Below are 22,793 nucleotides of genomic sequence, written 5' to 3' on the forward strand. Positions count from 1 at the left end.
GTAATGTGTATGGCCCCTACATGCCTGTATGCACTCCTGACATGCTCCTGATGAGATGGCGGATGGTGTCCTGGGGGATCTCCTTCCAGACCTGGATCAGGGCATCAGTGAGCTCCTGGACAGTCTGTGGCGCTACTTGGCGGCGTTGGTTGCACCAATACATAACGTCCCAGAGGTTCTCATTTGGATTCAGGTCTGGGGAACGTGAGGGCCAGTCAATGGCATCAATGCCTTTGTCATGCAGGAACTGCCTACACACTCTGGCCACATGAGGCCGGCATCGTCCTGCACCAGGAGGAACCCAGGGCCCACTGCACCAGCATAAGGTTGGACGGTGGGTCTGAGGATTTCATCCCGGTACCTAACAGCAGTCAGGGTAACGTTGGCTAGCTGGTTGCTACTCTCCAAGGATATGCCTCCCCTGACCATCACTGACCCACAACCAAACCAATCTTGCTGGGTGATGTTGCAGGCAATATAACGTATGAATGCCAATTGAGCTGCACGGTCCTGGGCTGTGAGCACAGGTCCCACTAGAGGATGTTGGGCCCTCATGGTGTCTGTCAGAAACATGCACACCAGTAGCCTGCTGGAGGTCATTTTGTAGGGCTCTGGCAGTGCTCCTCCTGTTCCTCCTCACACAAAGGAGTAGATACCGTTTCCTGCTGCTGGGTTGATGCCAGCTGTCCAGCTCTCCTCGTGTAATGGCCCATCTTATGGTATCTCCTCCATCCTCTTGAGACTGTACTGGGAGACCAAGGGGCAAACACAGAAGTGCCCAAAACTGCAATTCATCGAATGGCCACTGGAAACTGGTTGCAAAAGGTTGCAATCTCCACAAATCCCTATGGCAAAATGCCCAACTTTTCAGCAGAAATAAACATGTTCACAGCTTGGTTCAAAAAAAATATTGTAAAAAATTGTGCTGGAAAATGATGGTGACCACACAAAATATTTTGGGCCCAATTTGGACATTTTCACTTAGGGGTGTACTCACTTTTGTTGCCAGCGGTTTAGACATTAATGGCTGTGTGTTGTGTTATTTTGACGGGACAGCAAATTTACACTGTTATACAAGCTATACACTCACTACTTTACATTGAAGCAAAGTGTCATTTCTTCAATTTTGTCACATGAAAAGATATACTCAAATATTTACGAATATGTGAGGGGTGTACTCACTTTTGTGAGATACTGTACATTTTGAGCATTTAAGATTTGTTTTATAGTTTCATGTTAACTTACCTCAAGTGTAAGCTGGTAACATTACAGTGCCTGGCTACCAACCACCGGCTAGTAACCGCTAGCAACTCAGAGTAGCCTACTGGTAGCATTCAGCCTAGCTTCTTTTCTAACTTGGTAATGTCGCGCTAGGTGGGCATTGTTTCAGCAACCAGGCACCTCAGCTCCATCCACGCCTGACCTGTTTGCCTATTTTTGTTTATCCAAGAGTTAGGTTGAGTGACGCGCTGCCAAGTTGCCGACGGCCATCAAAAATGAGCTTCAAAATGGGTCTTCAGACACCTATGGGTGACGTCACAGTAACTACGTCCATATTTGTTTACAGTCTGTATGGGAGACACACCAAACCTTTTGCAATGGCACGAATGGATGTGCCATCCTGGAGGAGCTGGACTACCTGTGCAACCTGAATGGGCTGCAGGTAACGCCTCATGCTACAAGTAGTGACAAGGACCCTAGCAAAATGCCTAACTAAAGAAGAATCAGTCAGGAAGGACAAGGAGAGAGCAATTGTCTGTGGCTACCACCTGCAAAACCATTCCCTTTTTGGGGGTTGTTTTGCGGTTGCCTCTCCAGTGCACATGTGAGCACTTTCATTTGCACCAAAACAGGTGACCCTGAGTTACAATCGCTTATGCTTCCGAACGGGACAGATTGATATCCCTAAAGTTTAACTGACTTGGTGTTATACTGTGATGATTACATGTTCCCTTAATTTTTTGAGCAGTGTATATTAACAATAAAGGTGGAAGGTGAACTCATGACCATCATGGGCTTGTTGATTAATTGATTGAGTATAAAGTATCCAAGTAATGGCAGTCATAATTATTAATCAAATCCAAAGTTAATATAAGGACATAAGAATTACTAATGTCAGGTGGCCAGTAAACACATCCAATTATTAAACATCCAAATCATAACTTTTTTGACACCCAAAGAAAAGCTTTTTTATAAAATATTAGTTATAATAGAATAGAAACACGGACAGAAATAAGCAATGTTTTCGCTCATTTCACTGTACATTAACCATACGATTATCTTGTCACCTGCAATTACATTCACCTGGGTGGCATCATTTTATTCTGACAACTAACACATTCACAGACACACACATACACATTTTTGCAACAATAACAAGTGCTTCTCAGCAACAGAGGAAGCCATCTCTCCATTCCAGTGAAGCAGATAAAGGACAACCGCTTCCTTTTCTTTTGTTGCCTTTGCTTTGCAGTGGGAATTGAGCTTATTTGCTCCAACACGAGAATCCAATTATGAAGCAGGCCACTGTTACATGGTTGCCATGACAGAATCAATGAAAACAATAGGGTCTCATTTAATACACTTGTTACAGTGATGGTGGTGATGGGGCTTACTTTAAAAGAGGATGTCAGCGTTTTTATGGCTTCGGTTAAGAGCTATTCCTTTCAAGACGTTTTCATAGATACTTGTCGCTAGTATCTTTCGTCTAACAGAACAGACAGCATATATACAGCATAAATGCCTACAACATAAACATCCGTCACTCAATGTCATGAGCCAAAATATCAATGTTTCTCCAAGAAGTTGCGTATACAGTATCTAACAAAAGTGAGTACACCCCTCACATTTCTGTAAATATTTGATCATATCTTGACCCCATGGCAAAGAACTCACTGAGGATCTGAAAAAAAAAGAATTGATGCTCTACATAAAGATGGCCTAGGCTATAAGCTATCCAAGACCCTGAAACTGAGCTGCAGCATGGTGGCCAAGACCATACAGCAGTTTAATTGGTTAATAAGTTCCACTCAGAACAGGCCTCGCCATGGTCGACCAAAGAAGTTGTACTGTACGTTATTCATGTTTGCAGAAGAAATTACCAGAGAGATCTGTTCTAATTCATTATGCCACTTATTAGCGGAGAGCATGGATTCGCTGTTGTTGGAAAGGCTTTGGGCCACACATACATCATTATGAATTCATGAATGGGAAGGTCTTGGCTCATGGGGCGATATTGCTTCTCACGTTACTGAAGAGGAGGTGGAGGGCTTGTATCCTGTGTGTGTCTGTGAGAGAGAGAGAGTGAGTGAGTGAAGGGTCTTACAGCCCACTTCAATGGGAAACATTCGTGGGCGAAGGTAAAAGGTTAAAACAGCTGCTATGGCCGGTGCCATCCTTCCTGCTGTACTGTGGAGTGGATTTAGAATTTGGTGAATTGCGACTGAAAGGTGTCGGGAAGGTCCATGTGTTTTGCTTTGGATTGTTTTAATAGTACTGTAGCACATTCAGTCTGACTTTTTCCATGTGCAGACATTTTCCCTTGTATAATATGGGTCAATCTGAAGTAGAATAAAAAATAATTATACATTTCACTGAAGCGAAGACATGAACATTTCCATCTTTGGAAAATGGAGCATTAAAAATACTTGGCATCAGTTGACTCACCTGACATGATATAATGTATTCTACGACAAGTGCAATAGAAGTTAAATAATATATTAATAGGATTTGCTGGGGTCAATTTCACCCCCACAATTTTACCTTGCACAGCACTATTCTCAAATCAGTTTGAAGTAACTATGACTTTGACTTTTGTGCAGACAAATGGTCTTCCTTGCGTTTGGGATGTAACCATGAAGATTACACGGATGTGGTAAAAATGTTTCCCATATACTTTGATGTACAACAACAAAAAATGGCCTCTAAATTGTAACTGTTCCATTCATCGGGGGAATAGCCTGTGACAGGGCAGATTCTCAGCTTCTTCAACATTTACATCCAACACATTTTAGGAGGTAAACATAATATGCATAATCTTCCAAGAACATGTGATCTCCATCATGCGCTATACAATGTACTGTTGTCCAGTGTGATGGAAATCCACCATGTAGAACCCTTGGAAGCAGGCAGAGGCAAAAGTCTCTTGGCACAATAACAGTTTTATTAAACTTGCAAGGAGAGAGAAATCATAGCAACACGGTTACCAGTGAAATGTCTCTGAGGTGCAGCTCAGAAAGACTTCCTTTTAAAAATGCAAGATGGTGTGACAACAGCTTACAAAATAGCTGAACTTTGAGCGAAACATGTCTATCAGTCTCAGACTAGGTTTGTTTCTTTGATTAGTTTAGCTCTCCGCTAACACACCTTGCATTTTTCTACTGTCTAAATACATGAACTCAGTACATTCCTATCAACACAGTACTTAGCTAGTGATTTTTCACTCTCCTATACAATGGTCCAATTAATCAATACATCAGCTCAGTAAACACCAGCCAGAAGCAGGATTCCTGTCAGTGCATTACCGTACATTTACACTTTCTTGATGTTGCAGATATGGGCTTAAACTGAGAGGCTTTAGTCAAAAAATTACTGTGTCTGGCATGTTTCTGGAAGTGGGAAACATCTTCACTGCTGCAATGAAGTCTCTGAAAGTTCTAAACCATACATCTCTTGATTGAGACAGCCTTTTGTTACAGTTTCAAAGTCCTTTTTTATCCGGATATCAGCGTAAACATTCCAAGGTTCAGTCCATATAAAATAAATCTTCAGATTAGTGTACCCGGTAAAAGTATGTATACATGAGTGGCCTCATGACAGGCCCCTATGGAACCCCTTCACTCATTCTTCCAGGGTGGGATTTATAATTGCAATGTGTCACAAATTCTTGTATGTCTGTCAGTCAGAGTAAAACCACTAGAGTTCTGTGCCAGACAATCCAAGCAAGTTCTTTACTCTGCAGATGACAATCTCATGATGTACTGTGTCAAAGGCTGCTGTCATGTCCAGAAGTTAAATTGTGACAACAGGAGTCTTGTGATATAGGCACAATAGTTACTTCAAGTGTGGTCTGAAAGCTGTCATGGAAGTTGAGTCTGCTGAATGTTCTTGACATTTATTTAGTTAGTTTGATCTGTCAGTTTTTTCAGATGTTTTCTATCATGATAACATGAAACATTTCTGGAGCAAATAAAGAAGAACCTGCAAAGTATGTACACGTGTAACGTGAATCCACACATGCACACACACACACAGCTAGTTAGTTGAGTCAGTCTGCTTTGACTCACCTCGCAAAGAGCATTGATAACTGCCTGAAGTTTGGTCCATGAGGCAATCTCTCTCTCTTATCTCTCTCTCCATATCGCTCTAACACACACACACACACACACACACACACACACACACACATACACTCCTCCTTTTCTATCTTCTTTATGGGTTCTGTGTGTCTTATCTCATAGGAGTGTTTACTGGTCGTAATTAGGCCATTAATCAAGTTAATGGAACAGCCGCCAACCAAATAACTCTCAGCGTTCCACTGTAACCGCCATGCTATCCCCTCAGGACTTCCCATGGTGGGTGGGACTTCCTGGCAGACGGCCAATGACGGGAGGCAGGACAGCCCATCTGTCACCTCCCTTGCCGATGTTCGTGATGGTCACATATGGCCCTTCAATTGGTATGTTGTACATTCCAGACATGGGGTCTGGGAAAAGTAGCTACAACTAATGCTGTACTGTTGTGGGAGAAGGTTGGGACTAAAATTCGGATGGATGTCAAGGGTTTTCCAGTTCAGTCCAAACTCAAATTCCATTTTCACTGTCTGCACTGATCCCAACTTTGACGGTTACCTTAATAAAGTTATATTATCCAATTGGTATATTACAGTAGATCAACTTGCACCACGTAGTTTATGTTCCTTCAAGTTTGAGCACGCTGCTAATATTCCTTTCTTCAACCAAAGCCTTTTAAAGCCCCCTGAATGCTACCGTATCCACCATCCCACCCAGAGCAAATGGCTCCTAACCTGCCCACAAGACAGGCTGCTGTAATTGCTTGTCTGATCTGTCTTTCTGGCTTTTACTCGCGCTGGCCGCACTTCTGACACCAAACCGATATTTAGACAGAAAATGAAATTAGAGGCCTATTTCAGAACACGACTGCCGAGTGATGCCGCGCGATTGAGCTCTCCCGGTCACCGATTCCACTCACCTCAGCCTGTTTATCAAACGGAGAGAATGGGCGTTGTTTAAAGTATCAGAGCGAGAGATCCATAGTAGGTTCTTTAGCCTTAAGACCCTGCGTTTTCCTGCCGATGTGTGAACAGTCTTGAGAGACTCCCGCGTGAGTGCGTACACCCACACAACATATGGGCAAATACGGACCGACACGCATGCATCCGCACTCCGGTACTCACGCATGCATATACTTCTGCACCATTGAACCTAAGCCAACACACAGCAAACAATTTTCCATAACTATGGCCGCCGGTTACCGAATCGCATGGGGTACTAAAATCAACCGGCTGTCGTTTTTTCGGAAGAGTTTAAAGGTTTGTTGAACAAGGGGAGTTTGGCTTGCTTGATCAGGCTAGCAGACGCTGCTCCAACTCTGTCTGAATTGATAATGTGCTCGTTAAATCTCTATATGTTTCGTGGTCAACTTGGTTCTCACTCTCCAGTAACCTTTAAACTCATGTCAGAACTCACTACGATAATTGCATTATTTTCTGTCCTGTGAAATCACCATCTCAACAGATGTTATTAATGCAAACAAAGACTGAAGCCTTGGTCCTTCTTATAAGACTTTTACAATGGAGAGGTTACTATGGAAACCTAAGCTGAAAACACAGTGGCTGAAAAATACAAGGACAGGCTTTGGACAGCAAACCTGGGTAAATAAAACTGAAAAAGAGAGTGGAGAGGACTATTAGGACAAACCGACCTTGAGTCCTTTGCTCTTTTATTCATTCTTTCAACATTACCTATCACATAGCTGACTAGTGTTTCGAAAGGAATTTCTTCTCTGTTTATCTGTAGGTCTAACCTGTAATTAAACTCTGGGCTACAATTGTTAAGCCTATTCATCAAAATGAACAAAAACTCTTCAATTGCTTGCATAAAACATATGACCTGTGATTGACATATTTAAAACGTTGAAAGATGTGTCATACCCGACCCAATGAAAATCCTTAGATCAGTGTTCAACCAGTAGGGCTGGCCTTCTGGTTAATGCTGTACTTATGATATGATCTGCATCTTGAAGGAAGGTTTTGAGTGAGGAACAGAAGCATTCAATTTGCAGTGGTCTCTTAATTTTAACCCTTCTGTTCCTCACTCAAAACCTTTGACTTTTTTGGAAAGGAAAGAAAAAGGTGCAGTGGTCTCAAAAAAATCTCTGGAGCTATACTGAATACAAACAAACTTAATCGGTAATTCAGGGATTTCCAAACATTTCCTTAAAGATGCATTCTGTTAATCCCATTCTTGCTGGTATGGAAATGGTATATTGAGACACAACCCAGTGCTTAGGACCATTAGGTTCATTGCCTACCACAGGCAGATGTAACCTAAATCAGTAAATAATGCAGACAATCCCTGATGAGGATTTTACCCTTTACCCTTGGTGTTTTATTGTACTAATAGTTAGTATTTAAGTATGACAATGGGCTCTATCTTGCACCCAGCGCAATTGACTTTGTACACGGACGCATGTATCATTCGTATTTTGCGCCCGTGCACAGCGGGTTTTTCCCCCACAGAAGCACGTCGGTAAACTAGGGAATGAACTTGCGCTCTTTGGGCGGTTCAGCGCAAAAAAGGAGGCGTGTTCCGGCGCAAACCATCCCTGATGCTATTTTGCAGTTCCATAAAACAATTGCGCCCCTGACCAGAAAAACTATAGTCTAAAGTCAGTGGCGCGTTGCGCATACACTTTGCTCATCTAATCTACACAGATGCAACAGTTATTTTTGCAAATCATAAATTGTTACAATAAAATATATTAACACATGAGATGAGGGAAATCATTGTGGTGTGCACGAAGATGTGGAAAAAATAGGCATACATCGAGCTTACAAATTTTTCAGGCTGATTGTAGTAATGACGGATCAGACCTGTTTGCCCAGTAGTGGCAAGACATATATGTACATAAGGACATCTGACAAATTGGTTTGTCCGTCAAGAACCAGGAAAAAAAAATCGGAAGACTGCGAAATCACCTTTACCATAATGTAAGCCTTAGTCTTCAACTTACCAGTTAAGTTGAGCTTGCTCATATGTTTTTCTTTTGCACAGTGAGATGGAGTATGTCTTGGGACAGAGAATGAGACGCCGGAGGGAGAGGGTATACCGGCCCAGACAGACCTGTCTCTCCCTCAGTGAGGAGGAATGCATACGTAAGCAACGCCTGACCCGCCAGGCTGTGACAGACATCTGCCATCTCCTGGCAGATGAGCTGGGGACTGATGCACCCTGTCCCTATGCCTTCCCCGTTGCAGTAAAGGTTACAGCGGCATTGCATTTCTATGCATCTGGGTCGGTCCAGCTCCCCCTTAGCTCCATTGGAGGCATTTCACAATCTGCCGTAAGTTTGGCTATACATGCAGTTAGGTCTAGTTCTAGGTCTAGTCCGACATGCTGGGGAATACATCAGAGTCCCCGTCACACCTGACAGCCAGGAAAGAGCAAAGCAGGGATTTTGTGCGAAGTATGGGTTCCCTGGTGTCCTTGGTGTTATAGACTACACCCATGTGCAGCTACGTGCCCCATCAGAAAACGCACTTGTATACATCAACCGCAAGGGAACCTATTCAATCAACGTACAAGTCATTTGCGATGCTTATAGTAAAATCACCCATGTCTTTGCGAATTATCCTGGCTCGAGCCACGACTCATTCATACTGGCAAACTCTGCCATTCCTGCCATCTTCGAGGGGAATCCCCCGTTGGGTGGGTGGCTGGCTGTTAGGGGACAACAACAATGGCTGATGACAAAATTTTTGATGCCAGCGACAATGAGTGAAATGCAGTTTAATCGAAAACACACACAAACACGCTGTGTAATTGAACGAACGTTCGGCATACTGAAAATGCGCTTCAGGTGTTTGGATAGATCAGGAGGCACTTCACAGTACAGTCCTCAAAAATTTGCAGCATTCTTTGTAGCGTGTTGTGTTTTACACAACATTTCCATAAATCAAGGTTGTGTTGTTGACATAGATGAGGAAATATTAGAGGACTTAAGGAGACGTGATGGTGAACTGCATGTGCCGATGCCACTTAACCCAAATGCCCCAGCAGTAGCACGGGAGAAGAGAGCTTATTTGGCAGAAGAGCTGCTGCATCGTCTATAGTGAGGTAAGCAAAGTTATCTCGGTCTAATGTTGTACTACATTGCAAAAATGCCGGGCGCGAGTCATTTATCACGCCAGGAAAATAGCAACAGCGCCCAAGCTCCGCCCACAAAGTCACTTGACACTTGCGTTTCAGATCGTTAAAATAGGGCCCAATATCACAAATAGCAGGTTTCTTCTTCATATGAAATGAAATTAATGCTACCAAGTAGTGCTGGACACACAAACCTATATGTTGTATTATGTTCTACCAAAGATAGCCAACTACGGTTGCTCAGTTATTTGCTGCAAATATTGGTAATGAGTTTTCACAAAGGCAGCTGGCTTCTGTCTGTTGTAGTTGTGACACACGTAGACTCCTGCGTTAGCTTCTGTATTTCACAACTGATGAAGATGTTGTTCATTTAGGGGCAACATGTCTACAACACTTAACTTAATAAAGCAAGTTCGGGAAGATGCACCTGTCAATTCATGTCCCCTGCGTTTGTGGCTCTGGAGAAGTAGACAAGAAGTTCCAGGTGCTACATTACATTTAGGCTGTTTACTTGAACTGACAAAAATGTATATTCTCACAGCACTGAATTATACACTGTGTGAACTGAAAAGACACAATTTACAAAAAACAAAAGGCAACCAATCAAGTAAATGTTCTACAACAGAAATACCCTTTGGCTAATACAACATTAACATTTTTTTTTTTTTATCCAAACCTGCATGTCTTAGTATATAGAGTAGAATCGAATAAATAAATAAATGTCTTCAAGAATGCTGCATGTCATCTGTTAATTAGCTAACTGGATTTTGTCACATATTATAGTATTTGCAATTAAACCACTGATATTAACTAGCCAGTTTTTCAAGCATGAGGAACATTGAGTTTTTTCAGTGCACTGAATTATCTTATCTTTCCAGGATAACAATGGTTCATAGCTAGCTTGTGTTATATGAATTTATTTTAACCATCATTTACCAGGTAACTACGACAGACAACACTTGTTCTGTCATAATTCATGACAACACTTGTATATTCTCAGCCACAGCGTCATGTCATGTTGCTATATTGGAGTCAAGATGTTCAAAGAAAAAATGTAGGTTTAGTGTCACTGATTAAACATGAAATCAAGAATGATATACTGACTAGTCAAGATATGCTCAGCTAATTGTCAGCCTCTTACATGTCTGGCAGCTTATAAAGATATGCACGGTCATCTTTTGATGGTGCAGTAATTTGCAATTATGTGTCCCATCCAGTACTTGACAATAAAGTTTTTGCTCACCAGCGACTGTGGCTAGTGGTTTTCCAAAGCATTTTCCCTGGCCACAATTTTGTTGTTGGGTAATTACATTTTATTTGACAAAAGTTGACTATGGTGTGCTACGTCCTGGCCTGTCTTGTTCACGCTGTCGGTCACTGGTGTGCAAAGCAGTAGGCCTAACACAAATGGACCAGAATCAAACACTGTATGCAGGTAGTGGGAGTTGTAAAGATGTAGCTTGAGTGTCGTTCATATTGAAATTATTTTTTTATTCCTGGCTCAATATTAGGCAAAGGTGCGTACCCAATCCCCACTCCCCTACGCTCTACCAGACACCCCTCTATGAAATACTTTATATAATATCTGGCTACACACTGTGAAATACTTTATATAATATGTGGCTACACACTGTGAAATACTTTATATAATATGTGGCTACACACTGTGAAATACTTTATATAATATGTGGCTACACACTGTGAAATACTTTATATAATATCTGGCTTCTCTGTGATATACTTTATATAATATCTGGCTACACATTGTGAAATACTTGATATAATATCTGGCTTCTCTGTGATATACTTGATATAATATCTGGATACAATCTGTGATATACTTGATATAATATCTGTCTTCTCTGTGATATACTTTATATAATATCTGGCTACGTACTGTGATATACTTTATATAATATCTGGCTACACATTGTAATATACTTTATATAATATCTGGCTTCTCTGTGATATACTTTATATAATATCTGGATACAATCTGTGATATACTTTATATAATATCTTGCTTCTCTGTGATATACTTTATATAATGTCTGGATACACTCTGTGATATACTTTATATAATACAAACCCGATTCCAAAAAAGTTGGGACACTACAAATTGTGAGTAAAAAGGAATGGAATAATTTACAAATCTCATAAACTTCTATTTAATTCACAATAGAATATAGATAACATATAGAATGTTGAAAGTGAGACATTTTGTAATGTCATGCCAAATATTGGCTTATTTTGGATTTCATGAGAGCTACACATTCCAAAAAAGTTGGGACAGGTAGCAATAAGAGGCCGGAAAAGTTAAATGTACAGATAAGGAACAGCTGGAGGACCAATTTGCAACTTATTATGTCAATTGGCAACATGATTGGGTATAAAAAGAGCCTCTCAGAGTGGCATTGTCTCTCAGAAGTCAAGATGGGCAGAGGATCACCAATTCCCCCAATGCTGCGGCGAAATATAGTGGAGCAATATCAGAAAGGAGTTTCTCAGAGAAAAATTGCAAAGAGTTTGAAGTTATCATCATCTACAGTGCATAATATCATTATTCAAAGATTCAGAGAATCTGGAACAATCTCTGTGCGTACGGGTTAAGGCCGGAAAACCATCCTGGATGCATGTGATCTTCGGGCCCTCAGAATGATCACATACAGGAATGATACTGTAATGGAAATCACAACATGGGCTCAGACCACATACTGCATCAATTACAATGTCATGGCTGCATAGAAGAAGGATCCGGGTACTGAAATGGCCAGCCTGCAGTCCAGATCTTTCACCCATAGAAAACATTTGGCGCATCGTAAAGAGGAAGGTGCGACAAAGAAGACCTAAGACAGTTGAACAACTAGAAGCCTGTATTAGACAAGAATGGGACAACATTCCTATTCATAAACTTGAGCAGCTTGTCTTCTCAGTCCCCAGACGTTTGCAATCTGTTATAAAAAGAAGAGGGGATGCCACACAGTGGTAAACATGGCCTTGTCCCAACTTCTTTGAGATGTGTTGATGCCATGAAATTTAAAATCAACTTATTTTTCCCTTAAAGTGATACATTTTCTCAGTTTAAACATTTGATATGTCATCTATGTTGTATTCTGAATGAAATATTGAAATTTGAAACTTCCACATCATTGCATTCTGTTTTTATTAACAATTGTACAGTGTTCCAACTTTTTTGGAATCGGGTTTGTATGTGGCTATACACTTGAAGAAGAAAACTATTATAGTGTTAAATCTGCCCTGTTGTCCATGTCCACTTGTGCAGCTAATGCACGTTAAAATGTCCTGCCTAATAGCAACCAAAATACAAGCAATATATGAATTCTTAATACTGTATGCCTATTAACATGTTACATATTTAAAAATTTAATGAAATCACTTATCAGCTTTATAATTAATCACAGTCAATATTATTGTAGTCTATTTTCATTGTTATATTGTGTTCTGTATGTATTACAGCCTTGCCGTGTTGTTTTTTCTCAGTCCTTGCCTCACGCCACATCATTTTATCCCCCTCTCACAACTTCCTTCAGCTGTACTTGGATTTGCTGCTTGCGCTGATCCAGTGTCTTCATGTTCATATATTTATATTGTCAGTGACTTAAGTATGTTAATTGTATATTTTTATATATATTGCATATGTAATGTTTTTGGTGGCAGTACATACAGCAGTACATACAGTACTGTGAGGACCCATGCGGTCCTGTGTGCAAGGTTGCCAGATCTCATGGACAGTAAACTGCTGTTCTCCTGCAGACTCCAGAAAAAATCCACCAAGCCAAGCCCATTAAAATTGTCCAATTATGTAGGAAACACCCCACCTGGCAACACTGCCAGTATGGAAAAGGTTTCCTCCTACCGTCACATTAGCTGCAGTGTTTTGCTGGTATTTTATTTATTAGCGCAAAATCATGTTTTACCATATATATATATATATATATATATATATATATATATATATATATATATATATATATATATATATATATATATATATATATATATAGCTTGGAAGAACCAGTTCAAGCTTACAGTGGTGTTTGTTTAACCGGTCCTGTGTGTTTTGTAATCCCAGATTAATAGGTTGATAATTTAATCTAATTACTTTTAAAAGCGATTTGCTTAACATTATAGATTTATGCAAAACCTAGTGGAAACATTTTTATTTGGTCAGGGCTGGATGTAAATGTAGATTATATGTGCATAATCTATAAGTAGAATCACTATTATACCTCAATTGGCCATGATATTCTAAAACACCCTCAAGGTCACAGTGACTATCACTTTGAAATAATCAGTTCAAGGAAGTATCCTCAGATTTCAAGTGCAACAGGTTTTGTCAAATGTTTTGGCTATGAGAGCATTTTGGGATTTACAGTGAATCCCACCAGGTGTTGCATCAACTCCAGTGTTGCCCACGGTGGAATTGTTTTTGACATGTGCCCATGACAGAGCTGACGAAGCTGCACTACAGTGGTATTTTTGGAAAAAGACAAGTCACAGAGTCAAGACAAGTCAAGATATGACGTGTTGACTGGGAGAGCATTGGGCATTGGGAAAAGGATGATTGATATTCCCATTAGCTGGGTGACAAGGTGAGGATGTGACTGTTATAATGAATTGTGACACTTTAATGAGCTTGTCTGAGATGAACAATATCTGATCAGCCCTTGGATGTTTTCCTCAGCATCCCTTAACCCTTTGTTAGATAGGGGTGTGTTTAATTGGGTATAACGTTTGTAAATCAAAGTGTTTTGTTGAGTTAGTGTGTGTTTGTCAACTCTGATTATGAGATGTGAGTTTGCAAGCGTATCCACATGTGTGTAGGTGCCAATCCATTTGGGATTGTTTCTTACGTTACAAAGTGTTTGAATGCTTATTCCTGTTTTATTTGTAAAGAAGATTGAAAGTTCCAGTAACGTTTGGCAAACTGTAGGCACTAGAGTTTGTTGTTTGATGACAGCAAAGGCTTTTTTACGGCAATGCTTCCTAACAACTTTATTATTTAGGTGGCGTCTGTTCATACTTTTGGAGACTTTCTGACCTCAAGACCCAACTAACGTCAACTGACATACTTTACAGTAAACACCATGAATTTTTGTCATGACTAAAAGGGTACATTTTTGGAAGTGTTCTGATAAACATTGGCTGTGGAAAATACACTGAACAAAATAATAAACGCAACACTTTTGTTTTTGCCCCCATTTATCATGAGCTGAACTCAAAGATCTGAGACTTTCTCTATGTACACAAAAAGCCTATTTCTCTCAAATATTGTTCACAAATCTGTCTAAATCTGTGTTAGTGAACACTTCTCCTTTTCCGAGATAATCCATCCACCTCACAGGTGTGGCATATCAAGATGCTGATTAGACAGCATGATTATTGCACAGGTGTGCCTTAGGCTGGCCACAATAAAAGGCCACTCTAAAATGTGCAGTTCCATCACACATGTTTCTAAACTTGTGTCCATCTCCTCATGTTTCTAAACCGTCTAAACAAAGACTTGAAACAGTGGTTTTGGGATTCCACCAATAAATACTTTCTATAAGCCATTATCATCAATCAATATTTAGTATTTCAACTATTTGCATAAAAAAAAAAAAATTACATACACAAATATTTGAATTAAAGAAGTACATGATTCTGTTTTAAAACAATCTCTGTGCATAATAACACACTGGAGTTTACATTCAACCACACTCCATGAGCACATATTTTCCATCATGATGTTTTGAGTCTTTATAGTTTAACAGTTAAGTTTGTTGTAATGTGACATTTATTTTGGTTGCTTTAACAGTGTTCTCACGCTGGCTTGTTAGTGATACTAGCTCTTTCCCTGTAAGCTTGGTACGTGGTTGGCTAGCTTGTTTAAAACAGGTGCAGTCTAGACCTTCAAAGTCTCCTTTTTTGCTTATCCTTTTTGTTGTATTAGTGTGAAAAAAGCCATGAAAGCCAGCAAACACTGGAGGTCTGTTTCTTTCATGTTTCAGGGAAGAGTGAGAACAAAAGAACATGCTAACTCCAGCACCACCATGTCCATGCCTACGGACTAGTTGCCTTGGCAAGAACTAAGCAATCAAAGGTTACACATGTATATCCGTATGTGCCTACACATGTCTGTCTGCCTATCCGTGCCTGTGTCTAAGTGCAGTGTGTGTGGTCCAGTGCAGAGTGTGTGTATTGACGTTCTCTCTCTCATTAGGACGCTAAATAGCTAAGGCGCTAGTCCCAGGGGAGCTCATTAGAATCGGTAGGGGCAAAGGGCCCCAGACAGCCCTGGCAAACAGGTCTGCTGCCCTGCATAGTGATACAGGCTTCCTGTCGGCTCTCTGGGAGATTGACCCGCACAGTCAGTGACAGCCAGGCACAAGTCATGGCCACAGCCACACATACAAATACACAGAGAGAGAGAGACACACACACACACACACACACACATTGAAAAACAGATACAGACAGACACACACACAGACAGAAACATACATACAGACACACACACAAACAGATAGACATAGACACGCAAACAGATAGAGACACAGGGAAACACACACACACCCAAAAACACGCACAGGGTATCTTGGTCCAGACATCTGGCTGTCAAGCACAGAGACAGCAGTAGGGCCTCTGATGTTATGGAGTGGAACAGGGGAAATGGGGAAATGAAGAGAGGTCAGCCACAGTCAAACACCAGACAGCCATTATGTGCTTATGAATGTCAAATGGACATCTGATGATATAGAGGATCGCTGAGTGCCACGGGGATATGCACAATTCATTATCAGCACCATCACTCTGGATTCAGTACCGTGGATGGTGTCAAACAATCCGTCATGAGTGACAGTCGCTCTGGGGGAGGGGGGACAGCAACGGGGGAAGCGTGGTGGGGGGGGGTGGGGGGGGTGGGCAGTGTGTTAAAAAGACAAGGGTCCCCTACCCTGAGCAGAACTCCACTACATGTAATGCGCATCTCCCCCTGTCTTCTGTTAGTGATTCATTAGAAAGCAGGGCGGCAAGACTTATGCGCTGCGCTGACTCTGAATGTCAACGCAGGTGCATGCACACACACCCACACACACACACCCTGGCTGGTGAGCATGTCGCAATCTCAAAACGGACTTTTGAAACCAACATTGGCCCATGACTGACAAATGTCCATTGGATGCATTGATAAACGCTTCCCTTGGTGGCAGGTTTTGAAGGTGACAGATTGGAAACTGGCTCCATCTTGCTGTGGAAAAAACACAACTAGAAGTTGCTCAGTCAATGATTTAGCTCAGACATACACACACACACACACACACACACACACAGACACGTGTGCACACATTCTCATTCAGTAGCATTGCAACTTCACCCTCAGGAAACAAGGTAATGTCTTCAATTAATTAGGACACATTTTCATGCAGTACATTAAAGTAACTACTATTTTGCTTATTCTTACTTTTCTCTAGCTTGTAGGACTTTTCCTGAGGAGGGCATGACGATGAAAGAGGGTAGAGGCAACCAGTCTAATCCTCAAGCATCAAAGCGTGGAAACTGGGAAAGTCCTGAGTGAGAAACTGAAGACATTCCCACATTCCCTCCTACTGAAATGTTGCCCTTTGAAACATCTGAAAGGTGTAACTTCCAAGCAAAGAGAGTTCCCTGATGAAACCGGTGCTCTTTCACTAAGCTGGTGTTGCCAGCATCGGCGTGGAAGCCATAGACAGATTACCATGCAGAACAGTGAAACATCATTTCCTAGTTCACACATTAAATGCTTTCACCGTCCTGCTCAGGAACGCAAGCTGTGGCACAGTCGCCTGTGCCAAGTCCACAAGGCGCACATGCTGTGGCACAGCTACGGCCACGCTAGGCTTTATGCAAGCTCTGTGCGGGAGGGGATGTGAGAGGACACAGTGGGGAGTCATGTTGGGAGGGAGGAGATGTTGAAGTTCGAGACCGAGGTATACCGGTGAGGTTAGAAACCTAGGTTCGCTTCTTATGGCTTTTCTTCAATCATGTCATTTATCATGTAATGTCCAGAGAGAGAGGTGTGTGTGTGTGTTTACCTGTGTCTCTGTGCGTGACAGAGAGGAGACGAAGCATAGTGTGATGGAAGGGCCTTGGAGCGTGTGTGGGCTGTGTGGAAATTGCGACTCTCCATCTCTGTCTGGTGCCTGTGTGTTTGTGTGTGCGTGTGTGTGTCTGTGTGTGTGTCTACAAACATTACCCTCTCCCCCTCTGCTTCTTTTACGTACCTCCAGAACAGGTCATTGGACTTTTATACTGACTGAGACTACAGTTCTAGTATGTCTGTGTTTGTGTGTGTGTGTGTGTCTCTTCTGATTGCAGCTTTATGTGAATCACAGTGTGTGACGAGCAAGTGCTGTTCAGAGTAGAGGAGTATTCTCTCTCTCTCCTCTCACACTCTTTCCCCGCCCTGTTCAATACTCCTCTTTTCTCTTTCTCATCTCTTTCTCCCACTCTTCTTCTTTCTTCCTCTTTAACCCCCCACTCTCCGCGGCCCTCCTGACTCCCTGGGTTTTGATTGGTGTGGCAGCTTCTCCAGCGGGACCCTTTCAAGACCCCGACTGGTCAGGTTTGATCAGACATAAAGCCTGGGATTTCCACTTAAAACAGAAAACAGGAGACACAGGATTGGATGTTACAGGAGAGACAGCGATCTCCCGTGGACGTATTTGATTCATCGCGTCTGACGTTGTTGGGTACAAAGTGAACTAGCACAAAGGATGCTGGCGAGCAAGAAAATCAAATGATTGAATGACTGATATACATTAGTCTTCCAGTCTTCAGTCTGTGTCTTTCTATTTCCATTTCAATTTAGTCTATTCGGCAGATAAATTGAATTTTCGATCAAAATAAAGTGTCATTTGTTTTCAATGAGGATAGAATTGAGGGATGGTTTCCTGAATTGACTGCATTATTACATTACTGAAACAATGTGATAAATCACGTTCAAGGCTTCATTTTATATTACAGGAATATGGAGACTGTTTAATGTGTTCATAATGTAATTGGAAATATCACTTGAGATTCAGGTCAGAATACAATATAATTAGCCATGAGCTAATGGCCTTACATTTCCATTCTATTGAAGAAACACAAACAAACACACACACACGCGCACGCACATGCATAGTAGAATAATTCAGATTAAAGACATTGTTAAAGCAGGGGAAATGTTCCTCAAAATTGATATTGTCAGCATGTTTAGAACAAATAAAAATGATAACCGAAATGCCACAAACTAAATAAAAGAACTGTACCTACTTTCTTATTAGGAATTCATGGTGTTGTTTTCACAGGATAAATTACAATGGCAAGAAAACAGGAAGGAAGCTATTAGCCTACCACAGCAGCTAGCCTACTGCAATCTCTGTGGTATGTATACACTTGCTACCACTGTTGCCAAGTCAGGTAATGGAAACCAGTCCAAGACAATATGAAGCACTAATTGAGACACAATAAGCTAATAGACCATCCTGGATGGTTTTAAATGCTAATTCCGAGCTAACTGTTAGCCTGTTAGTGCTGGATGGGCAAGATTCATCAAGGCGAAAGGCCATTAACCAGAACCAGCCACACCAACAACGAACTGTCATCATCACTACATTAAGCAAGTCAAAGCAGGTGGAAGGAAGGATAATTACCCAAGACAAATGGAAGTGATATCTGACTTCACGGAAATGTTCTGTTTAGCGGACCAAATTACAAGAGATGCTTTTCAGAGATTACTGAAATATCTGGTTTAACAAGCAATTACAGTTATGCAGTGTTAACCAATTTAATAATGACATGTTTTGCAAAGGTCTGATTTTGTCAATTTTTATAATTTTTAATAATTTAGCAGACGGTCTGATCCATAGGAACTTGCAGTTAGCACATTTACCTGAAACATAGAGTTGCTGAGAAAAACTGTTAATATATTAGAATTTTCATTTGAGTTGGACAAATTCCAAAGCAATGTGTACAAATTCAAATCGATGGCAGTATTTGACATAATTGCAGAAAGAGATGTACAACATATGTGACAATGAATGTTACCTGTCATTTCATGTGCATAAAGGTATCTGCAACTTGCTGTAATATACCTACTAGCTAGAGAAGCTTTAAAAGAGAGAATGCATTTTGAACAGAATAAGAAACATAAAGATGAATAACCTTCATGCGACATAACACAGAGGTAATAAAATCGTTTCTTTATGGACACAGTGGTTAACTTAATGTAAAATGACATTTCTAGACTTGATGTATTCTATCCTCTCATTATTGTGGTGTTAGGCCTGCATGCTAAGTGAAATCTGCTGCATTTGAGGAAGCGGCAGCAAAATCCTCCTTCCTATTTTATAAATAGTGTTTACATAAAGCACCATCGCCTGATTAGTATTAATAGGCGCTACTTCAGAAAGCTCTTATTCTGCCATTGGACAGTTTTGTATTATTTATGATTGAAATGAAAGCCTTGTGGAGCTCGGATGGAAAATCACTGCATAGGAAAAGATGTGCCACAGCCAGTTTACATAACGAAGAGTCTGGTAAACAGCGGATTAAGTACACCGCAAGACGAAGGGGAAATGAGAGCAAAGTGTTATCTCCACACATGACTTTATTTGGATTAGATGTGGGGGAAAGGCGAGAACATTGGGAAACCTTTGATGATTTTCCGCTGCCTTCATTTCTGAGTCTTTTTGAGCATGGGACTCAAGCATGTAGGACTGAATAGCTATAACAACATCCTGTATCGAGTAACCCGGGTGAAACGGAGGATTCTTGGGGTCGTCATCCGTTGTTTATTGGTGTGGCATAAGTGGGTTGACTGGCGAAGTTCCCATGGGGTGGCAAGTGGACACGCCCTCACCTTCAATGTTTTTAGGTGCCATATTTGTCCCCCCATTAATGGAATGATGATTTAATTGTTGTTCATATGCAAGAGATCTGCTTGTGCTTCTTCCTCCTGCTCTTATTCCAAAGCCCGGCAAGCCCAGACTGTTAGACTGTTATTGCAAGGAAGGAAAGTGAATTTCACTTTTCACGGCTGACTTTGATTTATGGAACTCCGATGGTAAGTATATGCTGTCGGCTAGCTACTTACCCCCAACAGTTCACTGAGATCATTAATAGGCCAGTGTAATTTCCATCTTGACTCACTTATTCGAGCAAGCTAACATAACGTTACACAGCAAATAACGCAGCGAAAGTTGCTTTGACCACAACTACAGAAGGTCATCTATAGATTACCTATAGATGAAACATTGGGAGCCTGACAAATTAATGTGTATAATGGACTCAACTTACAATCCAGAAGTTAAAATATTTATCTGTTAAAAATCTGGCGAGTGCTGATTACGTGAAACTTTCCCACTGATCCTCAGAGAATTGTATACCCCTCTAACCATCCTTCTCACTGTGCGTGTCCTATTCCAGGCAACTTTATTCCAGCTCCACTTGATTGAAACTTTAAGTTTTGCCCCAATATTTTCCTAAATCATGAAGGTGAACAACCTTTTGGCATCTTTCGTCTTTAAGTTCTCTGACCTTCACCATGCTAATAAATGATTAGGGGAGGTTGGCATATGTGTCACATCATATTTATACCCCAGTGAAACAACAAATCATTGATGACCACCAAAGTGATCCTTATAACTATCTATCAATGGGAAGACAGTATTTTTTGCTAATCTTCACAAAAGGGTCCAATAATTCTGGAGGAAACTGTTAGTGGAGTTCATCTTAAGACCACTACAACATCAATAGATCTGAACTGCTGTTTGGTATGTCCTGGGTCCAATATGTTTCAAATAATTATTTTTCTGGGGGAGGATCCAGAGATCACCTGGCTACTTAGTCCCACCCTCAATATGTGACTGAATGTTTCTCCTGTCAGTCTTATATTGCATTTGATGTCCTTTTACAGTCAGTGTCCCTTTTAAAAATGGCCCATGCCAGGCCTGATGTCTAACTTCAAGGCTGACTGGAATTCCGACCTATGGCCTCTTGTGCACCACTTGGCTAGTGCACAATCCCAGTGTTAAACATTTAAATCCATCCAAACATCTTCTCCAGCTCAGTCCAGGTGCATTAACACAAGCTGACTCTCAAAACGTGTACAAGTCAATATGTAAGTCACTGGGGTCCAGGGCAGGAGATATTTGAACAAACATTCACAAAACAGAATACATACATTCTGCATGATGCCATCATTTTATCATGGACCAGCATGTCTGCTGAAAATGTCCAACAACTTGTATCTTCCATGCCCTGCAGAATTCCATTGTTGATGCAAAGAGGAAACTCAGTACTAAATGGGTGTAGATAATAAAACTGGCTAATGTGTATATATTCATACAGTGAATATCAAGGTTTTTTGGACAATGAAACATTTTGTTTTTGTCACTGAATGCCAGCACTTTGGATTTGAAAGTATACTGACAACTGGGTTAAATGACTACAAGGTTAAAGACTTTCAGCTTTAATGTGGCAGTATGTTCATCCTCACCAACAGGGCCGGCTCCAGGCATAAGCGATATAAGCGGTCGCTTACGGCCCCGAACCGCTAGGGGGCCTCCGACTGCTAGGGAGTCCTCAACTGATAGGGGAGACGGGCCCCCAAATCAAATTTTGCTTAGGGCTCCCAAAAGACTAGAACCGGCAGTGCTCATCAGATTAGATTAATTTAGAATTGAATGCACATCTTGTACACAGACCACGATTTTGAAACAACAAACACTTTTGGATAATTGGCACTACAGTGGTTATAACCGGGGCATGTGTTTTTGTATGAACCTTTAGCGCATGCGTAGGAGACCTGACACTGCCTTGTCTTGCCCGTCAACTCATTGGATGGTGCTGCAGCAGAATGGCCAAAATGTGGAAAGTTCATTTGGCCTTCAGTCTTGTCTCCGACAAAATGAAACGCATGCTCAGTTGGATTCGGATCAGGTGATTGACTTAGCCAATCGAGCAGGAATTTCAGTTGTTGTCAAGACTGAAGCCAAAAGGGAATCTACTAGGGTGTAAATGTCTCACTTAATGTGCATTGAAATGGAGCGAGAGGTGACATAGGAAGAGGCTCTGTAAGTCCTTCCAACTCCGTTAACAGAATCAGAAGCGAAATGCAATTGTGAAGCAAATAAAAACATCTCTTGCTTGTAACTAAACAATTCTACTATCACGAGCAACAGCTACTGTTCAACAGGGAGTATCACGTTAGTTACTGAATAAACAATATTCCTCTAGATGTATATGCCTTTCGGGTCAGTGGTCTGACGAAAGTCATGCACCTTACGGTGCAGCGAGAGTTTCTTGTTGCTAATGTGATTCGAAAATTATGGTTACAAACTATGTTAATTTATTTCAATGAAATTATTTTCACAACAACTTATG

Source organism: Esox lucius, chromosome 22, assembly GCF_011004845.1.
Source record: "Esox lucius isolate fEsoLuc1 chromosome 22, fEsoLuc1.pri, whole genome shotgun sequence".
NCBI lineage: Eukaryota > Metazoa > Chordata > Actinopteri > Esociformes > Esocidae > Esox > Esox lucius.